This window comes from Lonchura striata, chromosome 6 (genome assembly GCF_046129695.1).
Source record: "Lonchura striata isolate bLonStr1 chromosome 6, bLonStr1.mat, whole genome shotgun sequence".
In the NCBI taxonomy this organism is placed as follows: Eukaryota; Metazoa; Chordata; class Aves; order Passeriformes; family Estrildidae; genus Lonchura; species Lonchura striata.
In genome coordinates, this window is record NC_134608.1 from 29,593,355 (window position 1) to 29,619,898 (window position 26,544).

The 26,544-nt window shown below is 34.2% G+C and overlaps 1 protein-coding gene across 2 annotated transcripts in view; it reads right to left on the bottom strand.

Moving 5' to 3' along the window:
- The window catches only part of DPH6 (diphthamine biosynthesis 6), a 188,411-nt gene that overhangs the window by 61,759 nt on the left and 100,108 nt on the right, over window positions 1–26,544 (bottom strand). The window lies entirely within an intron of this gene.

The following is a 26,544-nucleotide window of genomic DNA, read 5'->3' on the forward strand; positions in this document are numbered from 1 at the left end:
TACTTGAACAAAGAGATGTTACTTGAACAAAGAGATGGGTCACCTTTTGAAAATTAATGGACTTTATTGGGTGGCCAGATTTACTACTGCAATGCAGATATTTTGGGCTTATTTTTCAAAATCTTCCCAGCAACACTCTGAAGACCTACTTTTTTTTAACAGCAGCCAGCAAAGGAAACATTTTTTCTTATTATTCAGACATCTCAAAGATTTTTTTTATAAAATCTTAATGTAAACATCAAAACTTTTCATCATCTTATGCTGCACTTCTCTAGAACATCTGTGCATGTCCTAATCAGTGAAACAGTAGATTTTATTCACTATCAAAAGAAAACTAAGTATAGAAGTGGGAAGTAAGGTGGGCGTAAGCAGCCTTGAAGTCAGCACAGGAAAAATTTTGCTAGGAGTAACGACAGAGAAAATGGACTGTGGAAGGAATCCTTCGGAAGAATTTTGCAGAACTTACTGTATAAACTGTAAAAATTCCTCAGAATTAAGAATAATTAAAAAAGAAATCTGTGTCCTAGAAGACATGGCAATCAAACCATGTGACAGACCCATATGCAACTCCAAATCTGTCCTCATAACTGTCTGTGTCTCACAAAAGACTCACACATGTAACTATTGGAAGAGTATCTTATACAATTTGGCATACAAGTTCTATGATTAGCAGCTGAAGAGGGGGAGGAAGCAGAGAGGAAACAATATATCAACTGACACACATCAACTATTCAAATAGTTTAAAATACCTTAAATACTGTTTGATAATGCTGTATATAATCCTGAATTTGGAGAAAAAAATACATGAAAGCAGTATTTCAGTTTACAGGAACAAATGGTCTTTTTTTCTTTTTTTTTTTTACAGTGCTATTTTAAAATATGTGCCACTGAACAAGGGAGTCCAGCCAGCTACCAAGTGGCATACTGACAAGATGAGAAACAAATTCAGAAAGATATGATTCAGAGGGGCACAGGTTTGTTTTTAAAGCAAACCATTCATTTTCACCTCTGCAAAGTGAAATCCATGCATCAGTCAAAAACTCCAGTGCAGGTAGTTTAGACTTCTACAGGAAAAAAACCCCACACTGATGGTATTTCTTCCTTTTTATCCCCTGTTGAGCTGCTGGTTTTCCATGCATCACCCATGTTAATTATTAGGTAGACAGAAGAGCTGTTCAACCAGTTCACTTCCCCTATTCTTGAACAGATTGTTTGAGACATAATATGAATACTAATTAACGATAAAATATCTGTCAGTGTTTTGAAATACAGACCAAGATAGCACTTTCTTTAAGTATCCTGGACAGTTCTGATACAATTAGCCCCACTGGTCATAAGCAAGGTCATAAAAAAATCTCGGAAGGATTTGAGCAAAATTGGCACCACTTTTGGCTAAGATTCAGTGGGAATCTTGCAGCTTTTTAAAAACCAATTGAAAAAAATCCCTCTGTTCCTAACATACTTGTTTGTATCTTAAGATGCAATTAATTGAAAAACAATGTTTCCAACAAGCCACCATGTTATAGAAGGGTGGATGCAAGGGGAAAAGGGGGAAAAGGATAAAAAAATGGCCACAGATTTGCAGCAACTGTATTTTGGGGGGACATAATTTAGAATAAGGGAAGGAGGAGGGGTATCTCTCTTCTCTGTCCCAGTGACTCAGTCATCAAAAGCAAGCATAAATAATCAGCAAGGACAAAGCAGCAAACCAGTACAAACACTGTTTTACCAGATTTCAAGACGTTGTCTTTGGAATGTTTGAAGCATTATACAGAAAATTGTTAGCAGAGTAAAAGGCATTTAAAACAGGGAAATCATCATACTATCTTGTTCACAGTACTGAAATCTTACAAGAGGAGCTGTCACAATGTATGGTGTCAGTACTTGTGTTGTGAAAGTGTTCTGCAAAACCCTGCTAGAACCTTGCAACAGCTTATCTTTTTGGAGCACTTACGAGGATAACAGAAGATCTTTCAGGGTGTAGACTCACAGTGTATCCGGCCTGGCCGACTTGCATTATACAGGAAACTCAGCATAGAAACAAAACTACACTATAAAGGATCCATATTGATCCTTAGAGGATCCATATGTATACAGTGGATGTCTCACTGGTAATTTAATTTTTGCTGCAGACCATACACATATTTCCAGTGTTAAAATTTAAATAAAGACTTGAACCAAAGACAATCCTGAAAACTCAAGCTTCATACTGCTGAGATGCTCACTTGTACAAGTTTATTTCCAGTATTGTTTCACAGCAGTAAACAGGTTATAAATGAGGCCTCATGTGATTCCAAATTTCTTCGCTTTTTATTTTCATTTGTATCATTGCAAGTAAAATGCAAGGTGAGTCCTTGTAAGTTAATATAACAGTTTAGCAGCTGTTTTGCTCAGTCAGCACAACTGTAAATAATCAGGGGAGTTCAGTGGATAATCAGAATCTCAGAGGATACAATGCATGCTCTCACAGATAGAAAGCTAAGAGATTATTTGAGAATTACTACTTTTCACAGTGTAGCTATCTTACAGGGATAAGTATAATTAGACCTAGGGCATGGCTTATACCAATAGAAAACTGTATAGTAGCTTTTTTTTTCTAAGGTGCTTTCATGTATTAGAAAACAGAAGGAAAGCATCTATGGTATCATGGAAAGTCAGAAGAACTGACTTCGTGCCACTTGTAACTGTTTTATACCATTAAATTTTTTTACCAGTATTTTCAGTTACCAAAAGGACACAACATATCATCCATATATATATATATATATATATATATATATATATATATATATATGTATTAGAAAAAAGAAACCATGAGAAAGCCAGACTTAACTGAGGTCTAACTTAAGCTGTTAATTAGAAAGGAAAAGCTGCAACTATTACTGCCTAGAAAGAAACAGAAGTGATAGGATACCTATAGATATGCACTGACTTTATGAAACTGGTCCTGCTGATATTATTAAAACTTGTGAGTGATTAACTGCAATATAAAACTTCCTGGAAACTTCTAGCAGAGGGATCTCAAACACTCACCCACAGACACTTAGGCAAATGCTAATAGTTGCACCACAAATACATGTTTCTTGGAAGGAAGGAGTCAATATGCAATCAGGCAAATCTTTGTTACGAATGCAGTTTGGTGTCTGAGTGACTGCTGCCCTTTAACAGGTCAGGGTGCACAGAAGGTTCAGTGACCCCCTGACCCAACAGTGACACGACCACCATTAGGCTGAGTCAATGTAAATAAGCAGAACTGACAACACACTAATAGGCTGCCTCTGGTCAGCCACGGGTACCTATGACCTTAATGAAGACCTAAATCAATTAATACTCCAGGCAATAAAGACCTCTGGCTGATTAAGTTAGATAGAAATAATCTTTTCTAACAGGATTAAAGCTGCAAGGTGGTGAACTTTTTATTCAATATATGATAATCCTTTCTTCCTAGGGCCCTCTTGTTTCAGATAATGATGGTAAAATTGCTTTTTTGCAATGTGACATCTTTTATTCAACTGACTAGTAAGAATAAACTTTTTAAAGGCACGGTTTAGACAACAGTAATTTAAAAGCTTCAAGTTCATGCTATGAGAACAAATTGTATCTGACTAACATGATTCTAATACACCCAACCTTCAATATAATTAATGTTTTTCTTGAACTGTTATAAAATTATAGTCTGAAAATTCCAGAAATGAGCTCAGAACACATAGTTGAGTTTAATACAGGCTTTCTTTTGAGAAAAAATGTTCACCAGTGCCTTTATCAGTAGCTAAAGGATGAAGGATATATTCCTATCTACTACTACTACTATTACTACTAATCATAATAATAATTTTTATTATTACCTTTGACTAAAAATTTTTAAATTTCTAAGACTCCATATATAGCTTAGTTAAATTAGCTTGCATATCATACTCAAAACTTCAGAACTTCCCTTTAGATAGCTTTTTTTCCTAGATAGGTAAAAAAAAAACAATCACAATTAATCAATAGCATATTATAGTTATTTTATTAAACTAGCGGTAACATTCCCACAGTTTTAAAGGTTTTATAATTCAGTTTTTAGATGTTGTGAGTCCATTTTGTTAGTTCTCATTTTGGGATGGATGTTTCAATATGTATCTGATCACCAGAGCTACAAGACTGAAAACACTCATCATTTTGTATTGTTTTTCAGTATTAAAACCTATTTTATCAATGTGTGTTTTAAATTTTTCACTTTGAATTTATGTATTTGGGGCTTGAAAATTCATAGAACTTTTTTTTCTTTTTTTACCAAGAAGTGACTAAGTACTGCAATTTCATGAATGCTAACCTAGGGCGTATATTTTTTTTTTTTCTCTGCAGTTAAGGAAAATTAAGATACATCATGCCACAAAGCCATATTTGACATTGAACACAGTGTCATAACACCATCAACACACCTAAAATTTTTGTGTATTTCCTAATTTAAATTATACCAAGGAGAAATATCATGTCACACCAATATATAAAAACCAAGCAGCACAAAATCTGGCACTCCTTTAAACTCAACAGCGCATCTGAAGAAGCCACAATACTGTTATGAATACTAAACTAACATAATGAATATCTCCTAATCTTAGTTGATACTTCCCAATTGTAAACACCTCTGCAATCCTCTAAAAATCAAGTATCTCAAAATGAGCCTTTTGACAGTGCTGGGCTTAAAACAGGCAATCTCAGCTAATACATTCCTGAAGGTCTGTAGTACCCTGAAGATTAACAAAATGCTAAAGGTACAGAGAGGGACAATCAGGTCAAAAACTTAAGAGAAGGTAAGATCAAAGTATTAGCTTGAAAATAATATTTTAAAAACTTTCTATCACAGAAAATTGTTATAGTTGTGTACGTATTTTTGGCAATGTGTTGATATTTAAATCTTGATCAATGTCAAATCAATTTTATTCTGCTCTACAACTGACAGAAATAAAACCCTCACACTTATGATTTACAGAAGACAAAGATTCAAAAACTGAAATTTTCACAAAGAAACCCACCTCAAAAACTGTCATTCATATACCAAGGGAGTATTAGGCATAAATCAAAAATAAATGCAGCTTTTAAAGTCAGAGCCTGTAGTTAAAAACATCTAGAAATATTCCAATAAATGTGTGAGAAAGGCTTGCCATCTAAAACATCCATGTGGGCATGACAGACAATTAATTAGTCTGAAATTTTCTCCACGATTCTTGTTTTAGTCAGCTTGGAATCTCCAATAGAGAGAGAGAATAAATTAACAAAATGGAGGTAAAAATAGTCTTTATTTAATTTGCATATTTTGGCCCATGTGCTGTGCTAGTGCCTAGGGTACATATTGTTCCTTCCTGGAAAATTACAGTAGACAGCTTAAAGACTTAATTGCCATAGAGGATAAACTGTTCTCCATGTTCTGCAGGGTTCTTTTTCCTAAATATAAAAAGAGCAGTCTTCCTATTTTAAAATGAGCAAGCTAACAAGAGTATTAATCTTTGATGCATTTCTTCCTTGGGACAGTGGAATTCTAGTCTTCATGACTATTAATCTGCCACCTTTTACAAAGCCTACTATTCCTCTCAAGCTTTTGAAAAAAATCACAACTTCTCACACAAGCACATTAGCAAATCTGCCAACTGTGAAAAATTGCAGAACACTTAGCTTTATGAACATACCTTATCTAAAAGATGGAGTAAAACCTCCAAACTGATTAACACTTCCTCATTTATTATTCATGTCACTTCAAATAAAGATGCCAAACAAAACAATTTTTAAAAAAATGTACTCAGATTACTCTATTCCTAAAAATTGGGGTTGGGATTGGGAACAAGACCCTTAAACTGGTATTTACTAGAAAAACTAAAGGCCTTGTCAGGGTCCAGACAAACAAGGTAGAAAAGATTAGTATCTAACAGTGTAAAGTGACAGAAATGACTCAATGTGGACATGAACTCTTGAGGAATAGATACCACATTTTTAGAAAATGCATATTATGTCTGCTGCAGGTGATTGTGTTTTTTAGTGAATTACATATGCAGAGATAAGGGAGGAAAATGTTCATAATTTGTATGGATTCTTAAAATATCTGATAAGGCATATTTGGAAATAATTTTTTAACTCTCCTAAATATAAATGCTGTTAACTAGCTGATAGTCTTGGAGGAGAGAGTAATGAAAATGCCAATGTAACTGAAGTGGGGTGCCTTAGGGATTGGTATTAGGCTTGATTTTGTTTAACATCTTCATTAAGTCAGTGAAAGAAGGGATTAACAGCATGATAATGAAACCCACAGAGGATACTAAATTGGAATGTGCACCAGTAGAAGTAATAAAAATGGACACAGGTTTGAAATAAAGGCAGCAAATAAGAAAATGAGACAGTTTAGGAAAAATGAAAACTCATGCCAGAACATATGGCAAAAATATTCTGAAATACAGATATTCAGAACAAGGGAAAAAACTTGACTGAAGAACTGCTGAACAATTTATATTAAAAAATAACTGCTCTTTACTAGAAATACATTCAGTAGAGGACAAAAGAATTTGCAGTCTCTGTTCCCATGACACTGATCTAATCAAAGAGTAAAATTTGTTAAAATTCCCCAAACTGGTATCATAACCTTTACAAAAAGTATAGTGTGATTTCCATATTTCAAAGGGAAGTCTGTATAATTTCAGGTGATATAAAATCTTCAGATGATTCTTCAGAGCTAACTCATTTTTTCAAGAGGTTTCAGATTTCTTCAATAACACTGTTTTTCAGTTTACAACTCAGCATAACAGCATTCAAATTATGATAAGCATCTTAATCTGCCAGGGTAAAGATATAAAATTAACCCCCCCACCTTGTTTTTACCCTCCTCCGCTAAGCAGAAAATGTCTACAACTTACATGAGGTTACCTAAGCATTTATTTGGGGTTCCCACACAGGTAATTTGTGGTTTTACTATCTAATCATAAATTAATTTTTGTAACACAAGGTTTATAAAGTATCACCAGAGAAATATGTAGCTGGAATATTCACAAGACAATCCTCCCTCCTCCATTTCTACATTTTTCCTCTACTTTTCTCTACAGTTTCTCTACAGTTCTAAGGAACTGGATAGCACATAAGGGAGAGAGGTTATAGGGTAACTGTATCCATACACATAATATCAAAAGGAAGATAAAGACAAAAGATTAAGTGATGTGATTTCCTTAGCTACCTATACGTGTTTATATTACAGACTTTTTCTCTTCTACTTTTATCCTTAAACATACAATCTACTTAGAAATGGATCTCATTATCTCCTTCCCACATTAACTGAAGCTTCTACAGACAACTTCCACTTACAGTATACTAAATCACCAGTTCAACTATCACTGCAGTGATAAAGTGGTCCAAGGAAGCAATGTAGAAATGTCTAAATTTAAGTTTCTATTAACAATAAGTGTGGAATTGTTAAGGCTGCACTACTGTTGTGGAATTCAGCATCCAAGGAGAATCAAGACTGCAGTCATAAAATCCTATAAAGAGTGAGTTGTTTTTTTCCCTTTCCTACCTGTCTACAATCCTTATTCATGCCAACTGTCAAATAGCTTAATGTGATTATAAACAGAAGAGGGACAGATAGGCAGAGAAAATACTCTGTACTGAAAAGTGAAAGCTGTTCATCACACGACAGTAATTCACAGTGTATGAAACACATTAACACCGTGACATTCTATTCTTACAGAAAAGATTTTGTTCCCAGCCTTCACTTGGCTTAATACTCTTACTTGAAATATGCTGTTCATGATTGTCACAGGCTACTTTAAGAGGGTTTGTGATAGCTGGGAGATGAGAAAGAAGCACTTGCATAAAACCAAGAACCTGAAAACTGAAAACAAGTTAACTGTAACTACAGTAAGCTAAAAGTAATAGTTCATATTGTAGCCATAGAGTGTGGTTTTGTTTTCGCTTTTACCCAACCTCTATGTATACCTACCCTCACATATATTTTACTTACATCTATGACAAAGATTATTTAGTGCAGAAGTCCAATTTATAATATGTATAACCACCATTTCCCAGTGGAAATGAAAGGAGACTTGTTTGTGCACCTAGATGTACCTGTACAATATATACAACAATAATGCATATAAAATATAACCTACATGACATACAGTATTTATCACAATCCTTTGCTTATTTATTCATATTTCAGTGATAATACTTCCTTAAATAGCAAATATCTTTCTCTAGGGATACATTTTTCAATGCAAATTTGCAAGTCAAGGTCTGATTATACTTACAGAAACAAACTTTCAACAAAGATCTAAATACATACTTCATATTCTTTTATTTGTAGTATGCTTAAATACTGACATTTTATCAGAATTGCAGCATGGACAACATTCTTAAATAAAGTAACATTAAATTCCTAACCATGCAGTGAGGCAGTGGGCAGACACTCACTTAGACTGGCAGCACTTCAAAGAAAGAACTTACCTATTGATATGGTGCATTTAAAAATTGCATTTAAAAATTTAATGTATGTAACAAATTTTATTTTAATTCTGATTCATAATTAGACTATAACTTTATTGTAATTATATTCTGTACAGTAATACATATTCATCTTGATATGGAGATGAATACTTGCATTATATACATTTTCTTTTTTTTGGGGGGGGGTAGTTTTTGGTTTTTGTGTACATTCAACTTGATCCTTTTAGTACTCATTTTCATGGAATTTTCTAAGTGGTTTAAAAGGATAAAAGTTGAGAACTGGAAATTGTAGTGTATTCACAGTATATTAGTAAGTAAAAAATTACTAATAAAATACGTATCTCATGTGCCATTCAAGCTGCAGCCATGTTTCTACCCATCTTATATCTCTAAGTGATGTCAAGAAGTATTGCCTGCAAATTTACCATGTGCTTAGCCCTTTTGTTTGCATTATTAATAAAAGTAGTTACAATTGCAGAGGCAAGCCCTCTGATATAGAAAAATCGGTAGAAAGCCAAGTGTTGAAACAAAAAGGGGCTAAATAAGAGGAAAGGAGGGGCAGACTGCAACAAAGAATAATCCAGCAATTAGGTTAATCAGCTGCAATATTGCTGAGATCCAGGTTCAAATCCCTTCATTAGTATTTTCCTTTTGCCTTATAATGACAGTGCTGTTGTGACAATGGGCACTCCAGGAAGCACATCTCTTAATATCTTCTACTGGAACTGCTCGGATTTGTTTAAGTAATTCATCATCTTGGATAATATAGGATAGCATGATCCTGCTCTATGATGAAAGGTATCAGTTATGATGTGCAAAATCTTCATTATAAACATTAAATCAAAACTGGCACATGACTGATTAGGATTTCTATCTTGATAGTCTAACATTATCCAAAAAGGAAATGACAAACACTCCAAACTGCTATGAGATGGGCATTATTATCTTACAGTTTTTTAGATGATAATCATTTAACACTATCAAAGACACTCAAGATAAGCCTCACACTACAGAACATTCAGGCAGATAATTCTGTATAAACACAGTTTTTGTGAAATATTTAGGCTACTTCAAAAGATTCAAGATGACAAAATAAAAACCATGTTGGGGAGTTTTTATCACATTTTTGAAAATAAAATAAAAATGCTTACACAAGCCTAATGTGAACATGAGATGGGATCAAGAGTTTCTGTTGGATTAGAAAAGTTAGAACGTGAGCACAGAAATCATGAATTAGAAACAGTATCAATGACATTATTATCAGAAAAGCTTTCAATTTTAATTTGAATTTTAAAAATAACCAAGAGATATCTCTTCAAAAACAGAGGCTGTATCAAAGTCTAAATAGCTAATATTGCATTTTGAGCTAAGGGAAATTATAGGTATGTTAATGAAAACATAACCTTGTCTGACAATGAAAATGTCTACTATTTTGCTTGTTCAGCACAACAGAATGAGCTTCTAATTATCAGCTAAACAGTGTGCAGTATTTGAAAAGTATGCAAAAATGCCAAAATTTTCAGTGATGGAAACTGTCTCATATAAATTTTACATTCTATTTATATGACATAAAAATTTAGTTGCCTGACTTGACCACATCTAGCAGTTTTAAGTTGTATTTTAGGATTCTATGAAAAGACTGGGTTTTGTTGTTATAAAAAGTTTGGCTTAAGTTCAATCAGCACATATAATTTGTTACCAAGTCCAGTGAGGCATAGTTAACACACAGCATCTTTCAGTGAATGATTTCAGAGTTCATGTTTGGCAATGTAACTGCTCACAGCATTTGACTCCAAACCTCAGAGTTTCTGACATTCAGATCTCAGTGAGTTAACTCATATAGCTCTCCAACAAAAAACAATTATATGTTTTTGCAGAAAAACGATCACATGCTGATAGTGAATAATTAAATGCTCAAACCAAAGAGAAATTAACTGTTTATGTGATGTATGTGATGTATGTTTTGAACTTCTAGTAGCTAGTCTGATTCTTCATAAAAATAGCTGTGTTATGATCAGGAAGGCCACTAATGAGAATGGAGAAAGGTATAAAAGAATAATACCCGTAATATGAAGAAAGGTGGAGAAAAGAAGAGTTATTCCAACTGTTATTTTTATGTCTTGGTTTTAATGCTAGCTAAATGTCATACATGGTTATGTAAAGGAATGTTTTTCACTGTATACACTGGCTTTGTAAGGTGATGTAATGCTTTAATTTTATGCAAACTTCACTAAAAGCAGAAATTGCACCTTGCAGGATGAGGCTCTGTATGCAGAGCAAGATAATAGTGAAATTCAAATGAAATATGCCATTTAAAACATCATTAGAGAACAATAAATCAGCTCAACACCTTCCCAACACAGGAAACTGAGAGTTAACCAGTGTACCCAATTTTAATTTTCTTTTAAAGGAGGAATAAATCTGCTATAGGGAGCTACTTTGATAGACCTTTGAAGGTCTTCAAAACTCTTGCTAATATGTTATTCTCTCAAAAATATTCCCATAATTCTGCTGTCTCCCATAATTCCTTGCCTCGAGATTCATCTGTCAACTTTGATGCATCTTTTAAAGTACCCCTCCAAGCCTAAAATCTATGACTACAGACCACAGAAGAGAACTCTTTGCTTTGAAACTATCTGATCAATCAGAAGATCATTTACCTGCAAGCATTATTTGGTGAAGCTAAAGCGGCACATCAACCAGCAGCATCTGAAGGCTGAGGCAGCAAAACGTCAACAACAAATTGTCATTGGCATTCCATTTATGAACCTTCAAACAGCATCAGATCTTTTCCATGGGAAACCAGATCAGGTCAGACTGGAGCTGAATATTTCTTAACAAGCTAACCATCAAAAGAACTTACGTTTTGAATAAAAAGGCTATCATTTGTTGATTTGAATATCAAAGGGATCCACTGCAAACTCCCAGTCTAGAAAAACCTCCCTAAGCTACACCAGACAGGTGTTTAATAATCTATTATTAAGGCACTATTTTAGGTTACTCAGAATCATAAAAAATAGCTGTAACTGTGAAGCTGCAAATGGGACTGCACAAAGAAATGAATGCTATTAACATACTATTAACAATTCAAAAGAATGAGTTGACATACCAATCAAACTTGTTAATTGACTGTCAATGGCCTGTCCCTGAATATACAACATGACTGCATTATATATTTCAAATGCTGACAGGAAGACAGTTTCATTTGCATTAACTTCATAAACTGATCAACAACCAAACTGCCACATACATTTATAATGGGAAGCTGAATCATTTCAATATTCATGCAGCTCTGTAATTGTAAATTAGGTGCTGGCAAACAATACAATACTGTACATACTCTAAAATATCCTAAATTTCTCTGACCTACTTTCTTTTTTATTTTAAAAGAGCAGTGGAAAAAAGTTGTCTCTTACGGGTACGATTATTACTTTAATTTATGGTTTATGCCTTAGGCAAAATTTGTTTCAACCTAGTTTGCAACCATTGTTTTTAACTCTAGATGGATAACTGGTCCACAATATATGAGGCACACAAGGTGATGTAAAATTTTTCTTGCTTTGGTTCTGTGAAGCGTAAATATCATTAAAATACAGAGTAAATCTGTAAAAAACCACAGTGAATGAAAATATGCACCACTTCCTTGCTATGACACAAAGCAGATGACAGCAGTGAAACCACTGAAACTTTCTAATTAGACATTGAAGCATGTAATTTAAAGTGGAAAGTACTGTTCTTTCATATCCTTCCTTCCCTGTGTCCTAGAATTTACTGCCCTCAGAGCTCCTGTCTAAATAAGGTATGTTTCCTAAAAATATCTCATAATTCAGTTTCATTGGAATTGACAGTGATAGCAGCTGAGATGGCTGTGACAGTGCTGCCATTTTAGCCAAATGGTTAGTCAGACATACTCTGAGCAAAGTCATGAATCATAGGAGTCAAGAGCAAAAGTGCTTGTGGTGCTTCCATATTTCTGCACATATTTATCAAGCAGAAATGACCAAGGGCTGATAATAGCAGGAAAACAACACAGAGAATTCCCAATAAAAGGCATAGGCAAACATTCTTCATTTTTCTGGTTAACATAGAATCCTGCAACACTTAATAGCTTGCACCTCTGCTTGCTGAAAAATACAGTTCTATCTAAACTAATAGAGAAGTCTTCAAATGCTGTCATTAATGACTGCATGCATGAATATCAACTTGTATGCCTTAATCATATAATGAAGATACGAAAGAAGAAATTTGTTTTTATTTGTTCTTGAAGTGCTATTGGCATATTTGTCACTGTTCATACAGAAATAGTAATATCTCAGTCACTTTGAGAATTGGAGAAATAAAGCTAAACAGAAATGTTGTAAATGAGGATTAAGTCATATGGGTCTGAAAGTGTTCAACTGAAAGCTAAGCAGTAGTTGATCAAAAATTCCATAACTGTCAGGTCAGTCACGTTCCCTCTATATCTGTATGACCTGGAGGTAGTATAAGTTTTAAACGTATCAACTGTAAATGCACGTTGTCTTCTTTTCCCCTCTTTTATTACTACTACTTTCACCCTGTCAATCCAACAGTCACTTCCCTGGCTTTAAAGTTATTGCAAGAAAGAGCCAAGCACTACACACCACCATAACCATATAGATATGATATAAATGTCCAATAAATCTGCAGTCATAGCAATCTTCTCCTGCATTTCCTTTCAGATAAACAATATCAGAGGACAATTTCTCTGCTACCTAGGTGAGCTGCCATATTTTAGATTTTATTATTTGTAAGACTGAGAAGCAAAAAATATTCACATTTATTGTTCTAGCAACTGCAATTGAAGAGCAGAAAGACTAACAAATGGAAATATAAAATCTTTAGAAAAACTGAATATAGGCGCCACTGGGGTGATGGCAGTTCCAAATCATCCTAACTAGTAATCATGAAAGATTACTTATACTACAAACTAGATATTAGCTTTGATATTTTCCCTGAAGTATAGGCTGAGAAACTGTCATACTGAATAACATCATATGATGGGTACTGCTAAGTTCTTAAACTGACAAAACAAGGATCATTAAAGCTTCAACATTCTTTCAGATAATCAATGTAATATAAGCAGTATGTGATTAAAAACACTTAAGACACGAAAAGTGTCAAGGTAAAGAACAGCTTATTACTCAAAGTATGTAGCATCCATAAATCCAGCCACATTTGAAGGAGCTGGTCATTTATTACTGCTGCTAATAGTAATACACAACTACAGTGAATTCAGTAATTCATGCTCCAAGATTTATAAACTTTGATCATAAAATATATACATATACACAGCTAAAATACATGCACATATAAATATTACTGTAACAGAAATGGTGTGATGTATGTTAATGTTTCAAAAAGACACTTGATTAATTCTAGGAAGCTACAGTTTGCAGTGCTTCAAAATTTACATTTGAAATAGTGACATTCTAATTTACTCAAATAAACATTTTCAATGAAATTTTCATCATATTAGCTGAAATCTTTGAGATCCTAAATAGCCTCCAGCCACCATAGCTTTTGCAGGTGGAATAAAAACTCCTGTTCTTGGGAAGAATAAAACTTTCTATTATGAAGATGAAGTCTCATCCATGTGGGAAATGGTGCTTTCTTGAAGATGAGCATGAGACTAAAAAACTAATTTGGACACAAAACTTGATTATTACAGAACTCATGATCATTATCTTTTAATTGGATGGCAGGCTCCTCAAATATAGCTGTCTGTAGAAAGCTCACAAAACATTATGGACATTTTATAGGACAAAACGGCTTAAGTCAAACAAATACTGAGCTGCACTAGAACATTTGTTTTATATGAGGATGGTGAGTATAAGAAAGGTGTAACCAGTGTTTTTGCTGAATGCATTACTGTCAGCTGCCATGTGATTAATGGCAAGATCAGGACTTGTATTACACTGTAGTGCAGAGGTAGAGGGGTTCAACAAAATAACCTTATTCCAAGTTTGAGACGAAACAACAAGCAGCTTAACATAAACTGGTCTGCATTTGCTATTTTTTTACAGAAAAACTGAAATGAAAAAGTAAAAATAAAAAAGATTGTAACAAGTTCATCATAACAAATAAAGGATTTTAGAAAATGTTAGTAGATTAGATGCCTTAACAAAGATATTCTAGCTTACATAACAGTCCTCTTTCCACTTCCACAGAAGAAACACTAAATCATTATTACAGCTCTTAAAAATAGAGTAAATAAAAATTTATATTAAATGGTTCCCCCAGTTTGATTTAAAAGAAGAAAATATTACAGGCATAAGGTCTTCCAGGTTCCTGAGCAGTTGTGCAGTATCAGTCCCCATTTTGGGTGTGAAACTACAACAATATTAGCACATTGGCTTATACTTTCTTCTCACATACAGGTGCCAAGGAGAGAGCAGGAGGAACAAAGAAGCAATTTCATAAAGCTAGAATATGCCTTTTATTAAAAACACAGTTTTAATACTAGTTAATTACTGAGAAAGTAGGAGTGGCATAAGCAGGAAACTAAACTATCAATGATTTCAACTTCTGTTTTAGTATTACCACATAGGGAAACAAGAAAATATTCACATTTACATAATATTAACATACAAGAGATTAAAACTTAAGCACTGATCATGAAATACCACAAATTCAGGATACATATGGAAACTTCAGGTAGATTGGATGATAAGTGAAATATGAATGCATTTGCATTTTACATGTATATTTATATTCAGAAAGAGTTACCCAAACTTATTAGCAAGACATTTAGAGTTAGGAAAAACACAACAAAACAATCAAATTAACAGACTTCTGCAAAATTTTATTCCTTAACTTTAATGTTAGAAGACCTTTTATTTTTCCCCCAAAAAATCCTGGTATGTTCTTGATATTGCTTTCCAATTGCTACACTTAATCTTCTTAATATATAAGGGATTTTTCCTGAGATGAGTTACAAAAGGGCAAATTTGAAGTTGCTACCTGCAGCTACCTCTGATTTATATTACCTGTATCTGTAACACTTTTCTTCTGAAAGCTCAGCAACTCACTGTATAGGTAAAGTGATTTTTAACATTTTTTCAGAAACTTATTCAGCAATTATGGGAAGCAAGTAAACAACATATTTCAGTGCAAGGATTATTTTTTCTTAATTTATCAGGCATTTAAAAGGATAAAGTTAGGAGAAAGAATGTTTTGTAACCACTGAAAACTTGTCATCATCCTATCTTCACCTAATTTCACATTTCATTTATTGAATTCAAATTTATTGCTACCTTTTCAGAATTTAGGAAAAAATACCCTTGCAAACTTGTTACTATTACAAAGAAAGCTGTAACTTTGCACAATCTGGGCCACAGGCAGAGTTGACTTAGATTCTTAAGGCAATTCCTCAAATACAGAATAAGATCTGACAGATTCTTTCACGAGGGAAAGGCCTGGAAAGCAAATGTTTGGCAAATGTTTAGTAAGCTCTTCATTTAAGGAATACTCAAATCCTTTCCATCCCACTAGAAGAAGACTGCTGTGACTCTTTCTAGAGGACCAAGTCCCAAATAAACATATCTTATAAATCTCCCTTTTTAATTTTATGCACTTTTTGTCCAAGGGCTAAGATTGATCTAAAAACTCCAGAATTTATAGATATATTTGATACCATTTGTTGAAGTCCAATTTAGCATGACTAATAAAATTGTAACTAAGTTAAACCAGCCGGAAATAAAATCAAGAGTGTTTCATCTGAGTGTATATCACAGAACAGTTGCAACATTTGCAAGCTGTATGACCCCAACATGATAAAATAGTAAATCAAACATTACTCAGTAATACAGTTGCCCTTAGTGCTAATATATTATTTACAGTCCTCCTCCCAGCCTTCTCAGGAATCCCATCCTGTTCAATTAGTATGACAATCCCCTTTCTGCAGAGGCAGGAAACTGGCATGTATGCAGAGAAGTAAACAGAAGCCTCTTCTGCTTGTGGATTAGTCTCAACATTGCCAGTCTTGCTTATTGGGCATTTGACCTTGATAGGAGTCAGGTCAACCCCCAACAGAAAAAAGTCTCAACCATTTAGAGCTTTTAATGCCCCATTTTCTACAGGAAGAATGTAATTGCAATTTCTTTCTTAATATATTTCTTTCTTTATATATTTCTTCATATATATATTCATGACTTTTACTGCCATGAAATTAGACTGTTGAATAAGTCTGGCATGTTAGAGATCTCAAAGTGATATTGATCTGTATCAGTTCTGTTTTGACCTTGGATTACTAAGACAATAAGACATCTTTCTCCTCTACAAGCTAAGAGGATTTCTTTCTATCACAGACGCACTAGGTTTGCCTGTCCTAACTGGAAGAATCAAAATGATTCTAAAGATAACTACCTGCAGGTGCATAAAATGCAGAACTAGTCTGCTTTCTTGCACAAACTTAAGTATGCCACAATGTACAGTGTCTCACAACCAACTCTAAAACTGGATGCAACTGTGGTCCTAAAAGGCTAATTATGGTTTTAATCCATCTCCATGCATACAAATTGGCCATTTTTCTAGAGTTCTGAGACTCCATAAAAAGAAAAATCAACAATCAAGAAAATATAGTAACACAGAAATTTGTAGAAAAAGAACCAGTACAATTAAACAATTTGTCCAGCTCTGGAAAGGAAGTCTTGTATTTGAAACAGATAATCAGATTATTTCAGTGAGAGTCCCAAGATTTTTTAACCTTTCATGTCCCACATAACCCAGTTACATCTTTTGGCCCAGACTGTCTGAATTAGCAGTAAAACTATGTATAGATGTCTAACATGAGTCTAGTAATAGTAACATCATGTGTTTTGGAACATGGCAGGTGACATTTCTAATCAGATTACTTTCTTCTTTTGTCCTCAAAAAGATATTTAGTTGTAATTTTTATAGAGTATATAAAAAACATTTTAATTCACAGAAAGGATTTCATAGTCAGGAAGTTTTTCCTGAAGGATATGTGACTAATAACTCTGGAGACTTAAACAGAATGTTTATTTACAAATGTACATAGCATCACCCAGAGCTCCTGGAAGTCATTCTGCCAGTAAAGCTTAAAGTTATTCCAGGGGGACACCAGAGTTTAGTCTTCAGGACAGCTGAGTCATTTGCTTCACAGCTGACAGAATACTGCAGTGTACTCTGAAATCTCACAGTTCAGTCAGAATTGTTATGCATAATGAAAGCAGTAACCCAGTTTGAAAAAAGGACATAACATAGTAGTTTTAAACTTTTTTACAGACGCACAGTAGAAGTGTGTGTAGGTCACAAAGGTCCTGTAATGATGAAACCTCAAGTCTTGCAATATCTATGGATCTGACAGCATGATCTCTGTGAGATACTATTGCACTGCTCATACAACCTAAACCACTATGATGTGCTAAAATGCAAGCCGCCAGTAACATCCGTTTGTATTAGTTTGATCCTCCTGATATCTGAAGTTTAGAATCCATCATCTAAATAATACATTAAAATAACCTATGAAAATACACACAATGTTGTTGTTCAGTGTGTATCTCAAGTGTGTCTTTAGCAAAAATTAGATCTCAAAGTGAAAGACTATCACACCTGAAATTCCTGCCTGTCCTAAAACTCCACACAGACTTTTCATTGTAAGTGCCCCTCAGTACTTCAGGCCTTGCTCATACACACACGCTTCAGACTGCCCTCACTAAACATCTCTGTACGCTCCCTCTATCTAAGTGGTGACATGATCTACAAACTGTGAGCTCTCTGTGTCTTCTGCCACAATAATTTCCCAATACATTCATGTCTTTGTTCAGCTGACTTTAAAAAACTTACTACAAGATAGCAAACTGGAGAAACCTGACCTAAAGTGTACTTCCTGAACTCAATTCCATGATTTTAGGTACATAGTTCAATTCTATGGAGCAACACAGTCTTTGGTATAGTTGCTTTTTCAACTGTAACAAAAAACTGAAATAACTACAGCATCACATAGTACAGTGCCATGGGGAAGTTTTCACTTACATCTATACCTACAGCAGAAATGTAATTTCTTATTTTAAGTGAGTTCTATGAGGAATCACTTTCAAACTAATAAAATATTTTCAATTGCAAACACAGACTTCTTGAAATTGTACACAGTAATCAATTGGCCTCTACATTATTTAAAATTACGGTTTTAATTACAAGTAAATTTCACATGTGCATGCCTCAGTTCTTATTACAAAACAATGGATATATTTAAAATCAAGTAATTAAAAAACATCCCTTATCATTCAGAATACACTGCTAAAAAGCACTGCAATTATGCTAAAGTTTAAAAGTTTTTTATAACTGATTATCATAACTATATAGGTACTTGATCTGAAAGTCAGAGCAAAGGCTAGAGATGGAATATAAATTTCTGGTTTTGCCTAACCATGAGCTTTCCAAAACGAAGCTTAAAAACAGTATCTTTATGGATCTTCCATCTACTTTTTATTTTCTGAATATATTTTAATGGCAATATCTTTAACACCACTACACCTGAAATGAGTATCTATCTTTTTATTTAGCACTTAAATGGCTATATTTTCACCACTCTTTTTGAAGTCCACAGTTGCACCAAGACATACTGATAATCAAAATCTTAAATCAGGTAGCATACATGTAGCTATCAAAAAACCTGCAACATTAATACAGAATATTTTATATTTTCCTGTGAGAGAAATGTGAGACAAATGTGAAAAGATAAACATGAAAAAAAAGGCAACTGAGATTTCTCATTTTTGAGCTATAATTAAACTACTAAAAGCTAAATGCATGTCTTCTGAGAAAACAATCTATCACCAAAACCAATTCAGCAGAATCCTAGGTACTAAACTATTGAGGAAAAAGAGTTGGTTTCCTGTGAAATTCCTCTAAATCTTTAGAAGGCTTTGGATAAAACTTTGCAGTGATTCACAGGCTGGTATAAATTTCAGAAGTCTATGCAAGTCATTTGAATGGGAGGGGAGTGGAAAAAAAAGTCAAGTTACATAAATAGGCTTATCATTTTTTAACTTGTTTTTTAACACTTTCTTCTGTCCATAAATTTTATTCTGTTTTTTTTACATCTCCAGACATCTGTCAGCTCATCCAGAGCAGAAACTTCACATGCACTTGTGACTATTCACATCTCAGACATGCCCACAACACAAGTATATATGAAGCCTATGATGCACACACAGAAAAGACTTCTACTGTAAGACTTCCCTAAAATGTAAGAACTCTGCACATGATGGGAGTCTTTCAGGTTTGTTTGAAATTCTTCTGAATTCTTTTAATGGGCCTGCCTTCAACCTGACCCTCAAGCATATTTACATGCTTAAAAGACAGCAATTAATTGAAAAACTGTTTAAAAAGTAAAAATTAAGTAAATAAATAAATATACTGAAACAAATCTCAGTTAAGTGGCTGCTGTTGTAATTACTGCTGTAAACTTTCAGTTTAAATGGAATTACCATATCATACAAGAATATCCCCTGGTAAAACTAGAGTATGAGTATGAAACAAATAAACCCCAACACTAAATCTCTAGGTTTTGCATTCTTTAGCCTTCCAACTCCTTTTAAAGGCTGCATTCAATTTTTGTATTCCAGCATTCTCTATACTCTGCTTTCCATATGAAACAACAGTAATTTCAGGGTGACACTTCATTAATATTTTTAGCACTTCACAGCAAATAAGAATTGCAGTCAGTAAAAAGATTCTTATACCTCAGGTAAATTTCTTACCCAACCACTGCCAGCATATCACTGCTAGGACTGAACTGGCATATAATGGACCAAAGTTTTACTCTTAAGTTTACTTACAAAAGTGTAGCTTAGAGCAGAATTTTATTATCAAATCACATTCAATATCCAGAAAGTGTAGATGTAACACTGATGAACAGAATGAAAAATAGAGACCACAATAACTGCTATTAGTTATTCAACTTCCACACAAAATCCCATTTATTAGAAAATATGAGTATCTGTATTGTACATGCATACTTCTAAAGTTTCGAGTCTCTCTTACATACAACCAGAGTTTCAAAGTTGCTTGGCAGCTAGCAGCTCCCATGGAGAAATGGAGAGCTCAGAAAAAAAGAAAATGTTATGAACTGCAATCTTAATATGAAAATGCAGTTAGTTAACTACCAGTATGGTGAAAATAAAGGATTTTTGTTTTAAATTACTGTCATGCTGAGACCTTCTGAATTCTAGTTAAATGATGAAAGTATTTAATTCTTTTTCCAGAAAAACCTTTTCTATAATCAAAAGAAAGGGGAAAAGAATAGATGCAGGAATAAAAATTGTGTCTAGGGCTAGGAAACAAATATGAATGGCCACCTTTCCTCCTTAGAATAGAAAACAACAGAATTGTGAAGAGACATAATGCATAGAGCTAAACTAAAGAATGGCAAAAGTGGTGGTGAGGTGCCAAGGCAAGCAAGCAGCATTTCAGACCCTCCTCCATGATTTACATGTTCTGAGGCCCTGTATCTACATTTTTTAAATTACAGTAATTAACTTTTTGATACTCTGAACAGGAGGGAAGGCTAGGGAAGCACACAGACAAAGAGGGATTCAGTTGAGAGTGTAATAAACTGAACTAATCACTTGGAACCTGCTCATCTTTAATCCGCTTTGGTCTTCCCTCTTGGGATGAGAAAACACCACCAGTCATACTGGAGGTCTCACTCATCCATAGCTCTCATTGCTTCTTCATCTTAGTCTCTTCAATTTACAGTCTTTCATGCCCTACATCAAGTACTTCCTAGAATAACACTTCAGATTTAGTAAATGAGATGTCTACAAGTATGGTTGACATCTTAATTTCCTGCAACATTGCTGAGAAAACTCACACATAAAAAACTATTTTATGGCTTATCCATTTTATAAGAAAAAATCAAAAGCTATTTATTTTTTGCAAATTTCTTCCAAATTTTTAGGTTTAAGTAAAATATTCTAGTTCAGAAAAAAAAAAAAAGTAACAGCTTTTAAAAATTATGCGAAATTAAACCTTGGCAATACTTGTTACTTTTCTCCAAACTCTCAAGTGCTAAATTAAAAATACATCTAAGTCAGTTCAACAAGTTAACTTTTTTGCAAAAATTACATACTCTTTACTCAAAGAAGCATAAATGTTGAAAATGTGCTCCTTGCTACAACCCAAGCTACATTGTTCCACTTTTTCCTGCTATTTTGTTTGAGGACACAGGAAGATGTGGGAAAGGAACATTTTGCATTGTTCAGAGTCTGAGCAGACTCCTTACTTTTCACTTCACAAATTGCAATAGTAGTAATGCCTAGTAATAGTAATGGCAATGTAATAGAGAGATGGTAACTTGAGCGGCATTCAGAAGAACATTGCCAGTAGGCTGAGGCAGTTGATCCCTCCCTTATACTCAGTACTTTTGCCACACCTGGAGTGCTGTGTTTGGTTCTGGGTTCCCCAGTACAAGAGACAGCATTCAACAAAGGGCCACAAAAATTATTAAAAGACTGAATCATCTTACTTATTAGTAAAGGCTGAGAGAACTTGGGACTATTTTGGTTTTACAGAAAAGCAGACTCAGGAAGTGCATTTCATTAGTATATATAAATAATTGAAAGGAGATTGCAGAGAAGATGGAGCCAGGCTTCAGCAGCAGTGCCCAGTGACAGGACTGGAGGCAGTAGGCACCAAGTGAGACACAGGATGTTCCCTCTGAACATCAGGAATCACTTTTCTACTGTGTGGGACTGCACCCTGCCATGGGTAACTCAGAGACGTTGTGGAGTAACTTTTAAACATCCTTAAAGATGTTTAAAAGGCACGTGAGCATTGTCCTTGGCAACCTGCTCAGGGTGGCTCTGCTTGAGCAGGAGGTTGGACGATATGACCTCTAGAGGTCCGTTCCAACCTCAACCATTCTCCAGTTCTTTGGAATGTCTGTATGGACTGGCAGATGAGCAGGACATCTGTGTAATTCACAGCTCCATCCCACACCATTCCACATTTGAATGAACACGCCTCAGACAGTCCTAGTTACTAAGAATAGTTTCCCCCTTGTTTCCTTGTCTATTTGCTATTCCTCTCAATGTTAATAACTTCTGTTTTACTTTCCATTTCTTTTTCCTTCTCAGAACAATGCCATGCAGAAATAGCTGAAATGCCAAGAGACCGAGCACCATACAATTTAGCTGTGTGAGTGCAGTCTAGACTTAATTTCCAATGTATGGATTGTGTCTTTCCCCCCCAGATTCTCTAAATAGTTTTACTGTAACACTGTCACTATGTTCACTGTGTCTCACATACAAATTATATTATTTCTGCACTCCTTTTTTCTCCCCTCAATCCTTTTCCCATATTTACAGACCAGCTGAAAAGAAGATTCAGAGGACAAACTCTTTGTAAAGTACTATCTGACTTAACTGTATTTTAGTCCTGTCTACCAGAAGAGGAATAACTGCCTCCTCCCCTTCCTAAACCTAAGAGCTACAGTAATATAATTTTATAAAATATTATTCTAAATTTCTAGAGAATTCACAAATAGTCTAATAGTTTTAAACAGATGCTTTAGTTATTAATTCCCAACAAATAAAATTACTTAAATATTTAGATTCTCTTTGATGTTTCATAGTTATATAATTACTATTATATAACTATTATTAGGGCTATTGTTTACATATTTTTTCCCCTGAAAAAATTTACTTATTATATGGTATCATAAGGTTTAAGACTTATATCCCCATACCTAATATCAAAACAATAAAGATCCATGCTGTTCCCTTGCCTTCCATTCTCTCCACCTTCTCTTGAATTGGGTGACTGCCATAACATACTAAGGATGCTAAAACCACAGATTATTTCAATGTCTGCCTGCAGACAGAGATTTTCAGCTAAAAACTACATTGGAAGCTCTAAGGAATCAGAAAGATACAGGGATACATACATTGTATTACAGAAGAATTGAATCTAAAGTATCTTTTAATTTAAGAATTCTAATAATAGAAAGAACACAGATCAACCAGAAATTTCTAGATTGAATCTGTGTCATGAAAAACTGGAAAAACACAACTGGGTTTTTTTTTCCATACATGCCAATAAACTACACTGGAAGTCACCAAAAATCAGTAGACAAAATTCCTTTAGAGCAAAGTGATTTTCAAAGTTTCTGTGCATGAGCAAAGTCTTCTTTCCATTCATTTCTCTGAAGATTTCCAGATGTGGAAGCTGTTTGTTTTTCTCTCTGAAATCCTTCTAAATTTATAAGAAAATTCTGCAGTTTTTTTCTTATTGGCTCCTATTCTTCCTTTTAAACAGTATTTATCCTTATTTTGGGCTTTTATTCATTTTAGAATGTCCCCCATTTAAAAGAAAATTACACCAAATGTCTCATATTGCATATTGCCTTTCTCTAGAGGTGTTAAAAAAAAAACAATTTTGTGAATTCTACCCAACATAATAACCTAGTGAATCACATGGACCCTATAAAATGTACTAAATGAGCCCTCACAATCAGATATTGCATATATGGGGAAAAACTTACATAACAAATAATATCAGCTTTTTCCTGTATACTTCCCCAGCTTCACTGTTCACTGGGCATACTCTCACAAAATGTCATGTGAAGAGCCTATTGTAAGCATTTTACATAGCTCCTGTTATCAGAAAGGGGAATCCTATGGGCATGTTTTAAATCCAACACCAGATAGTAGTAGACTTCACAAAGAGGCCAAATGAAAAAAAAATATTGATTGGAAGTTTTTTATCAAGATGAAGTTAATACAAGTATTAAGTAGCAGTTGTAAACAAAAAGTTTCAAAGCTACTCTATTTTTCAATCAGTTCTGTATGTTTTGAGATCTGCTCTGATACCACCAGATGTTGTATTTCTATACTTTATAGTTAAGTCACACAGGAGAACACTATCAAAATGCTCTAAATTTTTTACAGATTACTTACTAAATCAAAATTGTTCATTCATCACCATCAGGTTGCAAAACTCTAAGTTATATTAGTAAAGTGACCAGCAGACAGTGAAAAATATTTTCTGAAAAACATCAATAAAAAAACTACAGAAAAACCAGACACTTGTTGCTTTTCACTCAGAAGTCACCAGACTCTATCTTGAGAATAAAATGCCAGCCAACTTTTAAATACAGAATTGCAAACATTATTTAATCTGTCATTTAAAAATATAATCAGCATATATAACCCAGAAAATAAATAAAACCACACTCAGGCTTCTAAACATTCTTTTTCTTCACATGTACAGTGCAATACTAAATAATACAGGATCTGAGGTTTTGATGCAATAAAAGATACAGTAGATTTTTTTTTTCTATCTATGGACAAGATATAGGAGCCTTTACTTGTTACAGAAATTGTATTTTTTCTTCACTGGTACCACACATCAATTATGATCCCTGACTAGCATAGCAATTTGTCTGCAAACTTAAAGCTGTAAACTGCAAAAAAGAGAGATCAAAACCTCACAGAATCTATACAGAAAGCTAATATTTTGCAGACAAAAAATATTTTGATTGATTTGGCCTGACATTATTAAAACACATTTCTTTTTACACAGAACCCTGTAAATACTTTCTTCCAAACCTCCACATCAACACACTTGATCAAACTGTAACTATGCAGTGCTACTAGTTTCATATGCATCTTGATTTTAGGTACTGGGTGTTGAAAGATTTATTTATGTTGAATTGTACCCTAAGGTAAATCAGTTTTCAAAAATTAGAATTCTACAACATTAACCATCTGAAAGACAGCAGCCTGACAATCAACCTCAGGTAAGAGAATTATTTGGATCCCACAGACAGTAAAGTAGGTCCTTAAAAGTGACAATTTCCTATTTATTTTTCCCTCTTTTATTTTGTTTTTGTTATTAGACCCTCAATTCACAAATGCTCAACTGTCACAAATGATCAGTGTTACTGAACCACCGGCATTAATCTGTTGTTTGAAATGTATAAAGAAAGACAAATACAGAAGACACTGCAAAATGTCTTCCTCAAGTAGAACCAGATATTGAAATGATAAGTAACATAGCCTATGAGCACTAGTTATAACGTTCTTGGGCAAAAAAGATTTCTAAATATCAAAGACTGTTGCTTCATTGTCAGATGGTCCATAAATAAACCATGGTCAATTCATGACATTGGACCTTTTCTTCTTGCTATGCTACTGTAAATAAGTGTGTTCCCCTTGCCTGTCTGAATTCTACATGCCTATTTCCAGAAATGCCGCAGCATGTAAGTAACACTGTCATGTCCGTTTTGTCAACTACATGCTGATTATCCTTTTCTATCTGCAGTTTGGGAACATTACCAAGGTCAGAAGCAATCGCTCAGAAAACTGATCCTGAAGCTCTTGTGTCTGATAATTTCTGTAAGGAATTTTCATAAATAAAATTCACAATGAAAGTGGTGAAAGATCCATCTTTCTTACATACTACAGAAAAAAAATTGTACCAGTAACTTGGCAAGTATCTAGTCAATGTGTTCATTACTTGCACGTAATCCCATCTTATTCCAAAATGACACAAGTCTAATTTACCATTACCATATATAACCTCCATGTGTGTTTGGGCAAATGCCCACCTCCTTCAACTCTCCTGACCTCCTCTCTTTTTTTTCCTTTTTTTTTTTTTTTTTTTTTTTTTGACAAATTGGTTATGAGGCATTTACAACTGATGCACATATCGCAAAATTATTTCTGCCGAGTTTCCTCCATGACCTGCCCGTGGGACATGACATGCTCTGAGATGCATCGCTCTATCAAACTGAATCTTTCCAGGACAATGCAAATTATGACAAATTCCATCATCCCGCATTATGCGCTTCATGCTAATCTTCCTAATTCGAGAAAATCAGAAGGGCTTGCTGTTCTGCTGAAGGGCACGTTGTCTGAATGAATGATGGTGAAAGAACATCCACAATCCCCTTCATCTTCTAATCCCAGCTGTGGCCACCTCTGTCCTAAAACCACTGAACTTTCCATGTCATTCTTGCATCAGAATTAATTCAGGATCAATCTTTTGACAAAGTATAGGGAATGATTTTGGTTTTGGGCTTCAATGGCAGTA